Raw genomic sequence first — 12,801 nt, 5'->3', positions numbered from 1 at the left:
CTATTTCTTTGTTGCTGTTCCTTATAATTCCTTTTTGTCTTGTGTTGTTTTTAATAGAAGAATAATATCATAAAAACCTATGTTAAAGGAACAAAACAAAACCATGTTCCTATTGTGTCCAGTTAACATTTTGTTATATAATCTTAAAAATTTAACTTCTTTGTTTAAAAAATTATTTTGATGGTCTCCCCTCTTCCAGCACAGTTCCACTTTTCTCTTCTACTCCTATGTAGATAAATGTCAAAAATTTCATGTGTAGCCTTGAAGGCTATTTTTTTAAAGTATCACATCCTTTAAAAGGAGATTGGAGGCCCTGTTCTCCTTCTGTAAAACAATATATCCATGTCTGTTTCATATACATGAAAATAAAGTAAGTATCTATTTTTGTGACTACTTAGAACTAGGTTATTTAGGCTACAAATGATGTTTAACAATCCGTACCTCTTTAGTATGCTCAAAAAGTTGGTGTATTTTGTAGTTTTAACTTCTGTGTGAAGCAAATTTCTTTCCTTGACTAGTAAATTATGATGAATATTCTTTACTTGTTTTTAATCAGTTTACTCTCAATTCAAAAGGTTTTTGACACTGAAGGAAAAAAAGGAAAAAACCAAGCCATTTAAAGGATCCCTTTGGAGATATTTTTTTCCATACAGCCCTTGAATGTCACGTGAAGGCAGGGTGGGGATTTAAAGTCCAAATGTCACTTCTGATTCACACTTTCTACTGAAGTTGTATCCTAATCCTTTCTTCATTGTCCTTAGTTGATAATTGTATTATAGAAAAGTGTCCATCAAAAAGAAGAAAAAAAGATCAGTGGCTTCCCAACTCTTTTAAATTTCTACAGGTTTAACATTATTAAATTGTGGCTGTTGAATACAACATCTTAAAGTTTAGTCATTCAGGTCACTACTATTTCGTTGATTCTTTGTGTGGAAGATGTCCAGACCTGGAAGAGAGAGAAGCTAGAGGTAGATGATGATTTCAATAAAAATGAAAATCCTCCCAAGATTTTCACACGATGGCTAGTGCTCAGTGTATTGTTATTTGCTCTTGTAAAACACGCCTGCCTATGAAAGTTAACCGTTAACCAAGCTGTTAAAGTGTTCTCATTAGTTTTTCCCCTTTTCCTTCAGGAAACTTATATACTAGAATGGCATAGCTATCTAATTGACAGAACCATGTGTTTCTGTAAGGTTGTAAGTATTTCTTGTTGCCAGAAGTTAAGATCATTCGTGAGGTCTCTATCTCACAATCATTGTTGTAGGTCATGTCAACCTATACATACTAGATGCTGAAAACATTCATTCTCCTTGATTTTCAGTTAGCAATGTGCGTGAAATGCTTGATGGGGAAGTTTGAAAATACAATTAACTCTCTATGTGCAGTGGGTTTTCTCGTTATTGATAATATTATGAGGAAATGGTAACTCTTTGAGGAAATTTTAAGAATGGAGTGGAATAATATTCATAGATCTCTTTAAAAATGTAGATTATATACTTTAATGTCTTTATATATTGCATTTTGGAGGAATACCTTTATTAACTAGAATTGGAATTTAATTCATTTTTTATTGGTATAGTGTGCTGAAGTACATGCCGTTTCATGGCTGAATTTGAATTAAATGGCAGATATTCAACCTTGGGGAATATACACCATGGCAGAGACTTCTTGGCCAGTTGCCAGTCTTTGTGTGAAGTTATACAGAACTGCAAATGTGTGGACAGCCAGAGCTTCTGAAATGCAGGAAGGGAGCTGCAGCTGGTCACATTACCGTCTCATTTGTGGGTTTTAGAACAAAATGCCAGGCAGTCACCCTGCAGCATTACACTGAGGGCCTAAAAGGAATCTGAATGTTAATTTAAACCACAGCTTCATCAGTTTACAACGTAGTAAACTGATGAAGCTGTGGTTTAAATTAACATTTTCCCCACACCTTGCTATGATTAGGAGACAAACAGAAAACGATTTCTTCTTTCTGTATGGGTGTATGTGTTCGTGTGTGTGTAGTTTCCAGTGCACTTTAGTAGTTTCACTTTAGTTTGTAAATTTTCTTTGTACATGAATTTCTTGTGGTTAGACCAAATGGTTTGCTTCAGAAGTAGAATGTTTGTGTGTTCTGTTTAATCTATTTGCTTATTAATTATTATGCTTGTCATCAAAATATTTTGACTTTAGCTAATGTTAAAGCTCCTTTTTGGGGCTGGCCCCGTGGCCGAGTAGTTAAGTTCCCGTGCTCCGCTTCGGCGGCCTGGGATTTCACCCTTTGGGATCCTGGGCACGGACATGGCACCGCTCACCAGGCCGTGTTGAGGCGGCATCCCCCATAGCAAAACCAGAGGACCTACAGCTACAGTATACAGCTTGTACTGGGGGCTTTGGGGAGAAGAAGGAGGGAAAAAAAAGATTGGCAACAGATGTTAGCTCAGGTGCCAATCTTTAAAATAAAAAACAAAGTTCCTTTTCCATGTGCTCTGTGCTCTGAAGTTGAAGCATGCTCTGGGGCTTACGGTTTTTCTATCCTTATTTTCCCCTTTCCAAGAGTCCCTGCCCTGTCCTAGCTTTGCATATCCTTTATGAAGGTCTCACTGAACTGTCCCCACTCCTGCCACCCAGCTCAAATTGTAGCTGGATGTAATCTTGCCTAAACTCACAGTTCTTAGGAAACTAGTAATTTCCTGCTGCACGTTAGTTATTTGTAAATGTCCTTGGGGACTGCAGGAACCATGTGTCAGATCCTCGGGTCTTTCTTGGTACTCAGCATCTGGTGCAGAGTAGGCACTATATGTTTGAGAGATTGAATTTTGCTAACTATCTTCTGAAAATGGGGAAGGTTACACCAAATCTATAACATTGTGTCCTCTGATCATCTTGGAGGACTGAAGAGCCACAGAATGTTTTTCCTGAGGAAGACCTAAATCATGGCATATGTGAGCTATTTCATTTACCTTCCAAGAGGGACCCCCTTGCAGAGCAGCTCACTTCCCTTCTGATATAAACAAGGCGTCTCCAAGAAGCACATAATAAACAAACAGAACAGCATAAAATGGGTCACTCTTTCAAAAGAGGGAAAGCAACACCAAAAGGAATAATTTTGATTTGGCACAAATCCACTCCTTTAGGAGATAAGTCACATTAACTGAGCTAGAGGTAAGTGAAAATTTCAATAAAAATGAAAATCTTCCCAAGATTTTCAAACAAGGACTAGTGTTCAGTTTATTGTTTAAGTAATATTTCCTTTCCTCCCACACCAACTTCCCACCCCGCAGTCAATACAAATGGAATCATATGTGGTGTACATTATTATATTGGAAAAAAAAAGATTAAAATTGATCGAAAAGAAATGTGGGACAGAAACAAAGATTAAAATTAGAAACTGTCATTTGATTTCTTATGTAGATAGACATTTGGAATTAATAATTTTAAAATGCTGAAAAAATAACTTTTGACATCTGACATAGTTTTGTCAACTTTGATGCTTATCAGCAATAGCTGAATTTCTAAGAATATGAAAGTATGAAAGGAATATTAAAACTAAATTACTAGAATTTTTCCTTCCTGGTAGAGCAATGTTTTAAAGCACCCCTTCAAACAAAGTAATATTATGAAATGTGAATCAATTGATTTGTCTAGAAAAAAGACTTGTATTTCAGATTTTAAACACCTGTAACAAATAGCAGTTTTAATATTAAAACGAATAAAAATAAAGTTCTTATCTGTTAAATTGATACTGAATCGTTTCAAAGGCAGTTGTGATTAAAAATTAAAAAGGGGTTAGGGCTGGCCCCGTGGCCGAGTGGTTAAGTTTGCGCACTCCGCTGCAGGCTGCCCAGTGTTTCGTTGGTTCGAATCCTGGGCGCGGACATGGCACTGCTCATCAAACGACGCTGAGGCAGCCTCACCACGCTGAGGCAGCATCCCACATGCCACAACTAGAAGGACCCACAACGAAGAATATACAACTATGTACTGGGGGGCTTTGGGGAGAAAAAGGAAAAAAAAAAAATCTTTAAAAAAAAATTAAAGAGGAGAAAATCTTTTGTTGGCTATCATTATATACTATTTGGACACAAATTTTCAGTGTTGTAAAGATTAGAGAATAGGGAGAGTTTTGTTTATTTAAAAAGAGAAACTTTTTATTAGGTGTGGTCTGAAAACATGCTCTTCCTTAATAAACTGGTCCTTGTCTGCTTTTAACAAAGGATGTAGGTTTCCTCTGCAGGTATTATTCTAATTTTCCAAAATTGGTTTATTTGATGGGAACACATCAAATTTTAAGAAAAGAGAATTTAGAAATAAGCTTGCTTTCTGACAGAGTTCTTTTGGATTTTAACTTTTCTTGGTTTGGAATAGACGAAATCACTAGAATATCACTTGTTGGTTTTGTTCCCCTGTATCTATCTTTTATAATAAAACCAGAGATCAGATTTGCCTCTAGATATCAAAATATTATGCAAGGGAATAAAAAGGAATTTAAAACTTATTGACTGATCTGCCATTGTTCCCTTCTTGAAGGGTACTTTTTGCATGAAAGTTTTTATTTGGGGTTTTTTTGATATTAGTATTATACATGACTTACTGCATAAAAATCATTCTGTAGCTAGTAGATTAAAGGAGTTGTTTCTTTACTGTTGTATTAAAAATTAGATTCATTTGTATGATGATTGCTTCTTGATTCGGGTGGGTGAAAAATGATTTGATCTGGGCATATTTTCTTAGTTCTTCAAGAATATGACGTGGAACCTTGTGATTTGGGTAACTTGGATAGCGCTAACAATAGGAATGGGAAAAAAAACTTAGAATTTTAAAGCTGAGAGAGAGAGAGATTTTTCTCTGCTTTGGGTGTGATATCTGTGCCATAAAATACGGTAGCAGTTGAGCAATTAAAAGTAGCTAGTGGGACTGAGGAATTGAATGCTTTATTTTAACTAGTATAAGTTTAAACCACTACATGTGGCTGGTACCTGTTATATTGGATAGTGCAGCCTCAAACTATTAAAATTTACCGTGAGTATATTAATGTTATGAAACTTTCAAAACCTTTAGACAAAAATCTGATAGAAACTCCAAAAAGAAAATGTCAGTATCACTAAATAAAATAGTTGCAAATAATTATAACTTAAAGCAAATCTACCTCAGTAAGATGTATCAAAAAGAAAATTATATAATTACTGAGTTAATTTCACCTGAAGTCTGCCAACATATTCATTATTAAAGGAAACCTCAGTTTATTGTACCAGTAGAAGCAAAAGTACATTTATAAATAGCTGTTTCTGATTTTGAAAAAACCACTAACAACATTGAAATAAAAGAGAACTATTAAAATATCATGTTTTCCCCCAAAGAAAGCAAACAAGTAATTGACAAAATACTAAAGCCATTAAAATCAGAAATGACAGAAATACCTTCTATCATCATTTACATGATTGTCACTATTATTAAACATTGTTTTGGCAGTTTTAGCTATTGAAATAAGACAGTAAATAAATAATTAGTATAAATATTGGAAAAGAAGAAAAAATTCTTTTTTTTTTAAAGTTTTTTCATTTTTTCCTTTTTCTCCCCAAAGCCCCCCAGTACATAGTTGCATATTTTTAGTTGTGGGTCCTTCTAGTTGTGGCATGTGGGATGCCACCTCAGCATGGCTTGATGAGCGGTGCCGTGTCTGCATCCAGGATCCAAACCGGCAAAACCCTGGGCCGCCGAAGCGGAACATGAGAACCTAACCACTCAGGCACGGGGACGGCCCCAGAAAAAAATTATTTCGCTTTTCAAATTTTGTAATCGAATCTCCAGATAATTCAGGGGGGCTTTCGTAGAAAACAACAACTAGAATTAATAAGAAATTTTGAGGGGCCGGCGGGGCCGAGTGGTTAAGTTTGTGCACTCTGCTTAGGTGGCCCAGGGTTTCATCAGTTCGGATCCTGGGTGTGGACATGGTGCCGCTCATCGGGCCATGTTGGGACGGTGTCCCATATGCCACAACTGGAAGGACCCACAATTAAAAATACACAACGATGTACTAGGGGGCTTTGGGAAAAAAAAGGAAAAATAAAATCTTTAAAAAAAAAAATGGAAATGACCAAACACAAAAACAAACATTCAACATAATAACAAAAGCCATAAACTATATTTAGGAATAAATGTATTAAAGAAAGATGCAAAGCAAAAATTTAAATTTTTTATGAAGAAAACTTGGTATTATAAGCAATCTCTTTTTTTAAAAAATTATTATTATTTTTTCACAGGAGATGAGTTTTGTTTTTTTTTCTGGGAAAGATTCCCCCTGAGTTAACATCTGTTGCCAATCTTGCTCTCTATTTTTTTCTCCCCAAAACCCCAGTATGTAGTTGTATATCCTAGTTAAGTCCTTCTGGTTCTTCTGTGTGAGTGGCTGCTACAGCATGGCTCCTGACAGGCGAGGGGTGTGGTTCTGCACCTGGAAACTGAACCTGGGCTGCAAAGTGGAGCATGCCGAACTTTAACCACTAAGCCATTAGGGCTGGCTCTATAAGCAGTCTCTTTTCCTCCCAAATTTTTACATTCAAAACTTTTACTTGAGACAGAGTCTAATTTACATGGTGGTCCTCAAACATAATGTGAATAATGTAAAAAAAAAAAAAAAATCAGAATAGCAGATATGTTGCTTTTATTCAATGAATAAGTATGCATTGAGAACCCGTTATGTGCTGGGGACCTAGTTTTTAGTGCAGTGGTCTCCAAAATAATGTACTTAAGGGTATGGGAAGAAAATATCAGAACTTTTATTAAAACTTTTTATTTGAAAAAAAGCTTTGGCAAATATTTAATAGACCTGCTTCCAGTGGTCTATAGATGAGATGGTCATGGGACAGGAACCACACAGAGTGTTCTGAATCAGAGCTTCACATGGGGTGTCCTCACTCCTGTTCACTTTTAGCATTTTGAAGTATGTTGCCTTTTGTCTGCCGAGTTATATGGATTTAGTTTTATGAAATCAACCCTCATCAAATGGACACACATTTTAAAATATTTTTACAAAAAAAAACCCCTGCAAAAATAATAATAACGCAAATATTGGTGAACAAGAAAACGGCAAGCTGACTGTCTTACTCTCAGCTCATCAAACACATTACAAGATAAAAATATTGGCTGTCTAATATTGGCTATCTAACAAAAGCACAGACTAATCAGAGCTGATAAGTTGAACAAGAAGTTTAAAAGACTACATGAAGTATGAGTTTATATCTATTATCATTAATGTCAAACCTCGTCCTATGTGTATATTGTACTTTGAAATATTCATTAAATAATAGTATGAAGGTATCATGAATAGCAAGACATTTTAAAATAGTTTATTTCATCTCTAGCTTATTCTTCTAAAGATTTTCTTTTTTATACTACACATATTAATTTAGATTTACTTGCGTATATAATTTATTAACACAAAGGTAGAAATATTTTGGGGGTGGTGGATGCTCAGTTATGTGGTCTACTTTTTAATTTGATTAAGAGCCTGATGAAAATAATTTGAAGATTTCTTCTTTTTTAAAATTTTTATTTTTTTCTGAACATTTCTTAGTAGACTAGCGTTTTGCCTTTTAGAATTAGAGGGGGCATGTAATGCAAGGTAAAAATAGGAAGAAAATAAGTGTTTCTAAAGTTAGAATTTTTTTTTTTTGGTGAGTTAGATTGGCCCTAAGCTAACGTCTGTGCCCATCTTCCTCTACTTTATTTGTGGGACGCCTGCCACAGCATGGCTTCATAAGTGGTAGGTAAGTCCACGCCCAGGATCCGAACTGGTGAACCCCGGACCGCCGAAGTGGAGTGCGTGAACTTAACCACTCAGCCACTGGGCCAGCCCAAAGACTAATCTTTTACATAGCCATGGTGATAGTGTAGTTTGTCTCAAGATGTTAGAAGTAAAGAAAGATACCAATCTCCCTCCCACTTTGCCTTTTTATATCCTATTTCTTTAACATCTCCTATATGGTGCCTAATATGATTTATAAGTGTTATTTTTTCATCTTTAGTGTTCAATTTACTTAAATTTTCTTGAACAGTTCTTTTTATTAAATACAGAAGTGAACTTTTTCTTTATCTGACATGTTGTAGTCTATTAGAAGTAGAGGTCATCTTTACTTGAAAAATCACCTAAAATCACTAAATAAGAACTTTAGTATAAATTTAATAGCCTAAAAATTGGTCCTATAGTACAGGTAGTTCCTGACTTTTGTTAGACACATGAGGTCCTGTGTGTCTGAAGAGGTGCTGGACCCTGGACCTCCTCGCCTAGTGAAGCACTAATCAGGTTATCTGGACCCTGCCCAGCTTTCTCCTCTCTGTTTCTCAGCGCCAGCAGGATAGAAGCAAGAAAAGGAGGAGTAGAACTTTTTATAATATTATGTCAACTACATTTTGAGAATTCGATGTATTTTCACCTAATGACATTTAACCATATTTTATAACATTTATTTCAAAATGGCACATGCATTCGAAGTTTCAGAAGACCAATCTACAAGCTTTTGAAACACAACCTACAAGTTATGGACTACTTTTTTGTCCTTCTTATTCTGGTGTAATGTTCTTGAAGGGAAAACTAAGAAGAGAGGCTAAATTTTTTTCAGTTGTTAGAGGTAAGCATAATTCTGACCGAATAGCTTCAACACAATTGTAAACCAAGAAGAGGTTTTTAGAACTTGTTTAGTTTAAAGTCTTCTGTTTGTCTTGGGACTTCTTAATACCGGTATTAGTGGGATAGTTTCCAGTTTGAGCAGTGTCTCAGCTAAAGACTAAGGCAACCAGATGACATTTAAATTCTCATTTATTTCCTACTTTTGCTACTTACTTTCTTTTGACCTCTGTACCAGGAAGGAAGAAGAGATAAAAACAGGGGTATGGGGAGGGGCCAGCCCTTTGGCTGAGTGGTTAAGTTTTCACGCTCCACTTCAGCGGCCCAGGGTTTCACCAGTTCGGATCCTGAGTGTGAACATGGCACCGCTCATCAAGCCATGCTGAGGCGCCGTCCTACACAGCACAACTAGAAGGATCTGCAACTAGAATATACAACTATATACCGGGGGCTTGGGGAGAAGAAGAAGAAGAAAAAAAAAGATTGGCAACAGATGTTAGCTCAGGTGCCAATCTTTAAAAACGAAACAAAACAAAACGGGAATGGGGGCAGTTAGCGAAGTGTGTGCTGTAAGGCAGCTCTTAAGGCAGCTGTTGGTTACAAAGACGAAGGAAACTGACATTTATTGATCCTCTACCACATGCCAGGGACTCATGGAAGTTTGGACCTGTGGAAGGAGGTGCTTTCCTTTCATCATCATCATCAAATAACACTCATATAGTGTGGTAAATTCAGACAGTACAACAGTAATAATCTTAGAAATAAGTATCCTTCTGAATGACTGTAAGAGAACCTAATATTGGCTCAAGAAATAGGAACAGTTGTGAAAACAAAAAAGACTTTTTAAAGCCAGTGAAAACAAATCCAGCCAAAATAAAATTGATTTCTTATAGTTCAATAAAGTTGTATTTATTACCTCTTTATGATATTGGGTAGTATTATAGAATGTTAGAAGAGGTAGGGTCTTAGATACTCTTTAGACCAGCAGTGCTATCCAACAGAAATAATACAAGTCACGTAGGTAATTTAAAGTTTTCTGGTAGCCACATTAAAAAAGCAAAAACAAAAAGGTGAGTTAATTTTAATTGTATATTTTATTTAACCTAATTATCCAAATATTATGCCAACATGTAGTCAAATTAATAAAATTATCGTTTCATTCTTTTTTCATATGAAACCTTCTAAATCCAGCGTGTATTTTACACTTAGAGTGCATCTCCATTCAGTTGCTAAATTTTCATCAGAAATGCTTGATCTCTATTTAGATTAAAAAAAAATTGCACTTAAAAAAGTAGATTCTGCGGGGCTGGCCTGGTGGTGTAGTGGTTAAGTTTGAGTGCTCTGGTTTGGTGGCCTGGATTCACAGGTTTGGATTCCAGGCATGGACTTACTCACTGCTCATGAAGCCATGCTGTGTCAGTATCCCACATACGAACTGGAGGAAGATTGGCACAGATGTTAGCTCAGTGACAGTTTTTCTCAAGTGAAAAAAACGGCGATTGGCAACAGATGTTAGCTCAGGGCCAATCTTCCTCACCAAAAAATACAAAGAAAGAAAGTAGATTCCAAACACTATTAAAAGTTTTCCAATAAATGATTGAAGTAAAAAAACACCCCATTTTCTTTAATATTTGCATCTGTATTGACAAAACTGACATCTTTTTAGAACAATTGATTTGACCCTGAAGCAAAAGCATATCAGTTTCAAAACTACCTGTAAGTTGAGTAAATCCACTAACTCTTGTAACACCTCTGTATTATCAACATCCAGTTCAAAGGGGCACTATATACTAAACTGAAAATTGACTCTAAATTATCTATACCAACAAAGTGTTCTCCAATTTTTCTCATAGATTTTGCAGCCAATTTACGTAATGCTATTACAATTAAAATCTCCTGATATTTATTCATTAAATATGTGTAAAATCATTATTCATTTGTATTATGAAAGGTTTAAATTTTATCATAAATTCTCATACCTGTCTAGCCAGGCCACGGGTAAGCTTTTTCTCTCCTTGGATCTTTACATTTAGCTCTCTCAAATGTGCCTTGTGATAAGGTGAAAAAATGTAAATCACACTGTGATGTTTTCTCTTTGACTGTTGAATATTGGCAGATGTTGCTTTTGTTTCAAGAAAATCTTGAATTAGAGTTTACAGTAAATCTTTGTAAAACTCTTCCGTGACTCAAGCAATGAACGTTGGCAAAGAACATGCGGTCATTAAATTCAGTATCTTCTATTTCTTATAACAGTTTCATAAACTGGTGATGATTTATAGCATTTGCACATATATACTGAACAATTTTAATAACTGCAACCATAATACAGACTACTTCAGAGCACAGACATTTTCAATATGTTATCACATAGAGGAACAAACATAAGAATTCCAGTAAATCCAGATTTTTGATCTCACGTGGCTGGCCCATTGTCTGTTTTGATATAAACTAATTTTTTCATATCTAACTGAAAGTGACAGATGTAAAGGATTAAAAAATACCTACAACATGAGATCGACTATTTTTAAGGTGAAAGACATTTCCTTGTAAATTTGGAAGTCATTTGAGACAAAAATGTAACCAACTTTGTATTAATTGGCCAGTATCTCTTATCTGGTAGAACTCATCTAAAGCTAAAAAGTAAAAGTACTTGCAATTTTTCAAATGTTGAGTTGATTGATCTTTAATATTCTTAGAAAAGTCTTTTATTCACTGACATTTGCTTGGTGGTTAATTGAAGATCTTTCGCTTTTTGTAAAATATCCTTTTTAATCTTTTCCTCAAATTTTTAAACATAATTCCCTTAGCTGAAATAATAATTAAAGTTTTTATCTCTCCATCTAAAAATAGTTTTCTTTCTTGAGCAAGAATTCAAGCCATTTTATAGCTGGCCGAAATTAAGAGCTCAATCTTTTAATAATCATTAGAAATTTTTTTGTTAGACATTTAATTCCAATTTCATTGATTGTGACTAATTTAATTGATTCTTTTTGACTGTTGAGAGGTAAGTTATTAATATGCATTTGCTGAAAATGACTCTTAACATTGTCTAGTCTAGTATCTAAAAACTTTTTTTTACAGTTTATTCATTTTGCTCTGCTGCAGCAAATGGTAATTGCTATTCTTTGTAAAATTTGTGACAGATCTTCTCCACTCAAGTCTGTCTCATTAGTATGCCTTCATTTGAAAGTTAAAATTTTTTCATTCTTAATTTTTGAGCTAGAAAAATAATTTAATTACATTGTAATTAAAATAAATGTTTCAATTTAACTGCCAATTACTGTTTACATAGGTATCCCTGTAACTCATGCTGTCTGCATAAAATACTCAAACACGTTACAGTGCTACATTGTTGCACAGAAAAATAACTTGAACTGAATCATTCTATTGACACAAACTAGATTGTGACATGCTTATGTGTAACACTAGAAAGGACACTTGCACCCATCATATGCACTGTAATACATCTTATGGATGTAATAATAAAAGTGAAATACAGTTTTACCAAAACCATAAAGTTATGTTTAATGGAAAAATATTTTATACTGCTTCGGTTGTTAAGTGAAATTTTGTGTCAATTAAAATTAAAAAAATTTAAAATTCAGTTGCTCAGTTGCATTAGCCACATTAACACAGCTCTTGAGTCCAGAGCAACTTACTCACTTTAATGATGAAAGTTCAGGGAGATGAAACAACTAGACCCAGTTAAGTCAGATTAGTTCAGAATGGAGCAAGGCCATAAATAAATCTACATTTCAATATATGAAAATGTTAACCTTTACAAATATAAAGTAAATTTATATTCCAGGCTGAATCCATGTCACATCAAAAAGAATTACTTTAATAAGAAAAAAGAATCAGTTATTTAATTTGAAAGAATTTGTTTCTTTAAACAAAGCAAACACTTTTTTGTGGAGGTTAAGGGGTTCACTTTTCAATTAGAGATTATGGCAGCCTGTACATATATTAAAGGTAATCTGAATTTGCTCCTACTTTCCCAGATGAACACTAGCATTTAGAGTTGTTTTTGTTTTGAACACTGAGTATTGTTTTATGGGAAATAACATGCATAAATTTATGCAAACAGAGAATGAAAATATAGGGAGGAATTAGAGTAACAATGCAATTTCATTCTTCAGTGAATGTCTGCGGTTCATGGAGGCACCAAGTGCCTTAAGCCCAAATTTACAGGC

The 12,801-nt window shown here is 34.8% G+C and overlaps 1 protein-coding gene across 3 annotated transcripts in view; it reads left to right on the top strand.

Moving 5' to 3' along the window:
* USP3 (ubiquitin specific peptidase 3) overlaps positions 1-12,801 on the top strand; it is a 90,925-nt gene that overhangs the window by 30,634 nt on the left and 47,490 nt on the right. The window lies entirely within an intron of this gene.

The sequence above is a fragment of the Equus caballus genome, chromosome 1 (genome assembly GCF_041296265.1).
Source record: "Equus caballus isolate H_3958 breed thoroughbred chromosome 1, TB-T2T, whole genome shotgun sequence".
NCBI lineage: Eukaryota > Metazoa > Chordata > Mammalia > Perissodactyla > Equidae > Equus > Equus caballus.
Note: the sequence above shows the minus strand (reverse complement) of the source record. Positions and strands in the feature narration are given on the sequence as shown.